The sequence below is a fragment of the Muscardinus avellanarius genome, assembly GCF_963383645.1.
Source record: "Muscardinus avellanarius genome assembly, chromosome: 3".
NCBI classification, from domain to species: domain Eukaryota; kingdom Metazoa; phylum Chordata; class Mammalia; order Rodentia; family Gliridae; genus Muscardinus; species Muscardinus avellanarius.
The window spans coordinates 124,701,491-124,707,848 of NC_137788.1; the positions used below are offsets into that span (position 1 = coordinate 124,701,491).

The 6,358-nt window shown below is 46.3% G+C and overlaps 1 pseudogene across 1 annotated transcript; it reads left to right on the forward strand.

The window, feature by feature from the left end:
• The first annotated feature begins 5,214 nt into the window (after window positions 1-5,214).
• LOC308259467 (large ribosomal subunit protein eL31-like) lies at window positions 5,215-5,619 on the forward strand (annotated as a pseudogene). Its single transcript has one exon. The product of its transcript is annotated as a large ribosomal subunit protein eL31-like (transcript).
• The last annotated feature ends 739 nt before the right edge of the window (window positions 5,620-6,358 follow it).

A 6,358-nucleotide genomic window follows, 5' to 3' on the forward strand; every position in this document is an offset into this window, starting at 1 on the left:
GACCATGGAAGGGAGCTTTGCTTGTTTGGAAAAGTGACGTCATTACTTTTTGTTATTTCCCAGGGATGCTCGATCTCTGCTAGTCTCCAAGAAAGGATGGAATTTTGTAGGCATACTCCATAGACCTTTATAGCTTCCTTATTACACATTAAATGTGATATCAAGTGCCCTGACTCAGGAAATTCCTTACTTCTATCATATCATAAAAAGACCTTTAAGATACTTTGTTATGTGTCAGCAGGTACCCCACACTAAAGTGTGATATCTGTGAAATAAGTGGTAAAAATAGGAATCCTCATATCACAACACAAACTAGAAAATGAGCTAATGTGACCACCGTGTAAGAGAAGAGTCTTGAAGGTGTTTGCTTGGGTTTGACTCCATGGAACAATTGTGTGACCACCCACAGTGCCTCGGTTCCTGTATGTGTAGATTGGGGACAGGGTGTCTTCCTCATAGGATTGTTTTACTAAAATAAAATTTGTCTAGCACTTGGTGCAATGTCTAGTACAAAGGAGGTACCTGAAAGACGCCAAGATTTTAAAAAGTCTGATGGTCTTGGGAAGAGGTGGATTCTGGGCGTTCAAAGATACGTTAGAAGCATCACTTGCCTGTCGAAGTTTTCAGGTTTATAGCTGTTGAGTATTATAACTTTTTCTTTTCTAGTGTTTTTAGTTTTTGAGAGAAAGATATTGGAATTATAGAGGCTGACATATTAAACTATCAAATTCCTAAATATTTGTTTAGTTAGAGACAGTGATTGAAAGCATGGGCCTTGGAGTCAAGATCCCAGCGATGACTTCTGTCCTGAAAGACTGACTATGGATGAGGTAATGAGCCATACTGAGCCAGAGTCTTCTGGTAAGAAAGGGAAGGTTCGGTGCAGTCAGAGGGAACAAAATCAACATTAGCTGGTAGGAATGAGTCGGCTCCTAAGTATAGCAGGAACTACAGTCCACCGGGACTTGGGACGGGGAAGGGGGGCCAATGTTTAGATCAGCTCCCACTCTTGTCCACAAAATTGAGGGGTGCGAGGAGCAGAGTTAAGCTCGCCACCCAAGATTCGCTGCGCAGACTTGCCAGAAACTAGACTCAAGTCCTGCTGTTGATTAGAGCATAACTGGGAAATCACCTGTAAAAAAATTTTTTTTGTGTGTGTGTGTGTGTGTTACTGGGGGTGGAACCCAGAGGCTTTCTACCTCCGGGCTATACTCCCAGACCCATTTATATTTTATTTTGGAAACAGGGTCTCATAAGTTGCTGAGAGCCTCACTAAGTAGCTAAGGCTGGCTTTGAACCTGTGCAATCCTCCTGTCTCAGCTTCCCAAGCGCGGGGATTACAAGTGTGCGCCACCACACCCGGCTCTGTAAAATATTTTAAAAAATGGTCTCAACTAGAGGCAGAGCCAGACGTGGTCTCCTAGCCCCATGGAGAAGAGTGGAGCTCCACTGAGGAGGAGTTTGGGATGGAGTGACGAAGGGAAAGAACTGGAATGCATGTGTGCTGCGCCCTGTGGCAGCTGCTGGCGGTTTTAAGTCATGTCTGCACATCTGTTGCCTCTGGTTCTGTGCGTCTCTGCCTGGAGAGGCCGGGACTGAGGAGAGGAGGACACTCAGAGGAAGCAGCTTCGGTTCTGGGCGCACACTGCCAGACCCACGTCAGATGAGACCCTGTGACTGCTCTGGCCGGCGGAATGAGTCTTGATCCTGAAACACTGGGAGAAGTGGCTTTTTTGCATGTTCTTTTCAGGAAGCCAATTGGCCTCTGGGCTGTACCCTCCTTAGCACTACCCCCTCTGGTGGTTCTCAAAGTGTGGCCTGGGGCTTTTGAGACCCTTTCAAGAAATAGGATATCAAACCTGGGCGTGGTGGCGCACGCTTGTAATCCCCGCACTTGGGAGGCTGAGACAGGAGTATTGGGCAGGTTCGAAGCCAGCCTCAGCTGGCTTAAGAGACCCTGTTTCCAAATAAAATATAAAATAGGTCTGGGAGTGTAGCCTGGAGGTAGAAGGCCCCTGGGTTCCATCCCCAGGACCACCAAAAAAACCCCAAACAAACAAACAAACAAACAAACAAACAAAAAAACAGGATATCAAGACTATTTGTATGATAATACTAAGATGTTATTTGCTTTTTTGTTGTGGTTATTACTTTCTCTTGGTAGTGTATTGTGGAATCTTCTAGGGGCTACATGGTATATGTAATGTCTTTATTTTGGTGGCTAATGAATATTTGTGTTTAAATTTTTTCTCTCAGGTGTGTGTGTTTGGGGGGGGCTGGCTGGCACTGAGGATTGAACCCAGAGGCAGTCTACCTTTGAGCTAAACCTCCAGCCTGATTTTATTTCTTATTTGGAAACAGGGTCTCACTAAATTGCAGAGGTCCTCGCTAAGTTGTAGAGGATGGCTTCGATCCTGCGATCCTCCTGTCTCAGCCTCCCAAGTACTGGGATTACAAGTGTGCACCTTCACACTCAGCTCTTTAATTTTTCATATGGTGAATATTCACAGATGTAACCAGTAGAAATCAAACTCCTTGGGGTCCTTAGCAGTACTAAGGAATGTAAAGGGTTTCTTAGGCCAAAGAGTTTGATCCTGCTTGACTACTTTTTTTATACTTTTATTGGTGCAGTATAGTCTCACTCATAATGTAAGTCACAGTGACGATGCCACGCATGCAGCCGGCACTTGGCGGGCTTGTCCTCGGCTCTCTCCCCACTTTCTCCTATCCCCACACAGGGTATTATTGGTATTCTCACACAGGTACATAATGCCGATAGAAGTAATTCCTTCACTGATCCCCCTTCCCTTCCCCTAGACTTTCCTGGCTCTACTGAGGTTTCTTCTCCATCATCTGGAGTCCCTCTGGTACCCCAATTACTTCCTAGCTTCCGCATATGCGGTAGGACATATGTCCCTTTCTGTGACTGGCTAATCTCACGTCCATCCATTTTCCTGCAAATACTCTTGTTCTTCATGGCCATGTGGTCTAGTCTGCCAGAGATGGTTTTTATTGAGGTCTTTAATTCATTTATTTTCTCATTCATTTTGTTCAAAGGCTCTTTTTGGTTCTGACTTAGGGCCTCAATTTCTCTATTCATACGTTTTTTTCATTTCCCGTACACTTTATCTGACTTCATGTTCGCTCCTATGCAATTTCCTGTAGCCACACAGGTGCCCCTGGGATGCTTTGTGAATTCACGGTCTTGGCGAGTGCCAGTCGGGTCTCTGGGTTTGGCTCACTGGTCTTCCCCGTGGCCTTGATGAGGTGGGATGGAGCCACGGGGGTCCCTGTAGGAAGGTCCTGGAGTTTCTCTGTCTGATTCATCAGCAGCTTCAAGATTTCCTTGGGTGGACTGGGAAGTCAAGTCTGGAGGTATTTGAGCACGGTGAGAAGAGTTTGGTTGCTGGAACTGGTCTCTGAGAGCTACGAGGTCCCAGCAGCCACCAGCCCTAGCGTGGACTCACCAAGATGGCGCTGCTTCGTTCTGCTCGCCAGGTGGGACAGGTGGAGCTCTTTTCCGTCCTCTGCTCTCTGCCCTGCGTTCAGTTCCACTGTCTTGACTGTCTTCTGTTGAATTCTGGCTTTTTTTCTTCTCTTGCCAAAAAGCAGTCTTCCTGTTGGTTGAGTTCTGAGACTCAGAGCAACTCAGCAGCACTGTCTCCCTCTGTTCTGCCAACTTCAGTCTACCTCACCTACTTCTAAAGTTTGGACATCCTGGCCCTGAGACTGGTGTTCAGGCCTGATCCTTAGGTTCTGGTATTTTAAACACTTGCTTGGGCTGGGTGTGGTGGCACACACTTGTACACTTGTAATCCCCGCGCTTGGGAGGCAGAGACAGGAGGATCATGCAGGTTCAAAGCCAGCCTTGCTGGCTTAAGAGACTCCATTTCCAAATAAAATATAAAATAGGTCTGGGAGTGTAGCCCGGAGGTAGAAGGGTTCCATCCCCAGTACCACCAAAACAACAACAACAACAACAACAACAACAACAACAACAACACTTTCTTGTATGGGGTGTTATATAGCTGTAGCCTGGGGTTCTGGGTGCACATGCACCTCTTTTACTTCAGACAGGATGGCCGGCTTCAGAAGGCAGGCATGGATAGCCCCTTGGTCTCTATGCTCTCTCCAGGTAGGTGACTCCTGAATTGGTCATATTTAACTGGTGAAGCCAGGTGTAGTGGTGCACAACTGTAATGCCAGTACTTGGGAGGTGGAGACAGGAGGATCTCAAGTTTAAGAACAACCGTAGCAACTTAGTGAGACCTGTTCCAAAATAAAAATAAAATAGAGCTGGGCATGTAGCTCAGAGGTACAACACCCGTGGATTCAAAACCTAATATCGTACACACAAACACACACACACACACACACACACACACACACACACACACACACACTGAATGGTAAGAAAAATTACAGGCTAGATCAGAGAGAACAAGAAGCCCTAGGTAATGACTTAAAGACCTAAGGGGAAATAGGCACTTTTTTAATGAGGAAAAAAAGGGAAAGTTATTTACTTATCCTAGCTGTTCCTGGTGGACCCCTTTTAAAATTTCTGAATATATATAAGAATAAATCAGTATTTCTCCAAAGTTTTCTTTTTAATGGATCTTTCCAGAGTTCCAGCATCTCCACTGGGGATCTAAGCTGTCTTGCCTATAAACATGGATCCCTGGCCAAGCAGCATCTGCGGGGTGCCTCCTTGTGCTGGCTCCGGGTGGGGCAACGTGACCTCCACGTGGGGAGGGTGCAGGACTCTTCCTGCTGCTGGGGTCAGGGTTAACCTGGTTCCTGTTTTGTCACCTAGAGCTTGAGCGTTCCCAGTTACACACAAATATAAGATGCTAGTCAGAGGAAAAACCACACTTGTAGTAGGGGGTCAGGGGCTTGTGGGCCCTGGAAGGAGTATCTTGGCGCTCCTGCCCTGAGAAAGCAGCCTGTGAGGCTGCCCTCGAGTTCAGGGTGCGCTCCAGCCCCAGTTCTTGCCCGCCCTCTCCTTCCTTCCTTCCTTCCTTCCTTCCTTCCTTCCTTCCTTCCTTCCTTCCTTCCGACTTTGTAACTGTGGATGTACTTTGAAAAATCCAGAGACCACTGGTATTGATAGGATTATCTCCCTCCATTTATCACCTCTGGCTTCATCTTCCTTTCTCCTAACTGGCCACAAAATGGAATTGAAATAATCTGCTTTTCCAACTTGGGCCCTGCAAAATGGCTCCTGCAAAAAAGGGTGGTGAGAAGAAGAAGGGCCGTATAGCCATCAGCGAGGGGGTAACACGGGAGTACACCATCAGTATTCACAAGCGCATCCACGGAGTGGGTTTCAAGGAGCGTGCCCCTCGGGCACTCAGGGAGATCAGGAAATTTGCCCTGAAGGAGATGGGGACTCCAGATGTGCGCATTGATACCAGGCTCAACAAAGCCGTCTGGGACAAAGGAATCAGGCACGTTCCATATCGGATTCGTGAGTGATTGTCCAGAAAGCAGAATAAGGATGAAGACTCACCCAACAAACTTTACACCTTTGTCACCTATGTTCCCGTTACGTTACGTTCTACGTTTTTGAAGGTCACCACCTTCAAAAATCTGCAGATAGTCAACGTGGATGAGAACTAACCACTGAAAGCCAAATAAAAGTTATAAAGCTGCAAAAAAAAAATCTTTAAACATTTATTTTCCTGATACAGCATCTGTTCCCTGTTGTGTGTGTGTGTGTGTGTGTGTGTGTGTGTGTGTGTGTGTGTGTGTAACTCAGGCATTTTGCCTCTGAGCTACACCTTCAGCCCTATTTAATTAATTTTTGTGTGTATGGTACTGGAGATGGAACCCAGAGGCTTTCTACCTCCGGGCTATACTCCCAGACCTTTTTTATCTTTTATTTGGAAACAGGGTCTCACTAGTTGCTGAGAGCCTCACTAAGTAGCTGAGGCTGGCTTCGAACCTGTGGATCCTCCTTTCTCAGCCTCCCAAGTACTGGGGTTACAAGCATGTGCCATCACACCTGGCTTTAATTTTTATTTTGAAATAAGGTCTCAGTTGCAGAGGGCCTTGCTAGTTTCTTGAGCTGTCCTTGAAAGTGTGATCCTCCTGTCTCAGCCTCCCAAATACTAGATTGCAGGTGTATATCACCAAACCTGGCTTCTCCCTGTTCTTGAATTAACACAGGAGAAAATAATGGTAAATCTTTGTTCCAAATCCAGATTCATCCTTTTCCTTGTATGGAGCCCCTGATAATTTTTTCTGATGAACTTGAGTATCTCATGTATGTTAAGATAACAACAGTATGTCATTCAAACTCTAATCTCCCACTGGCTTGGGAGCCCTGGCAACTGGAAGGACAGAGGTGACTGGTCAG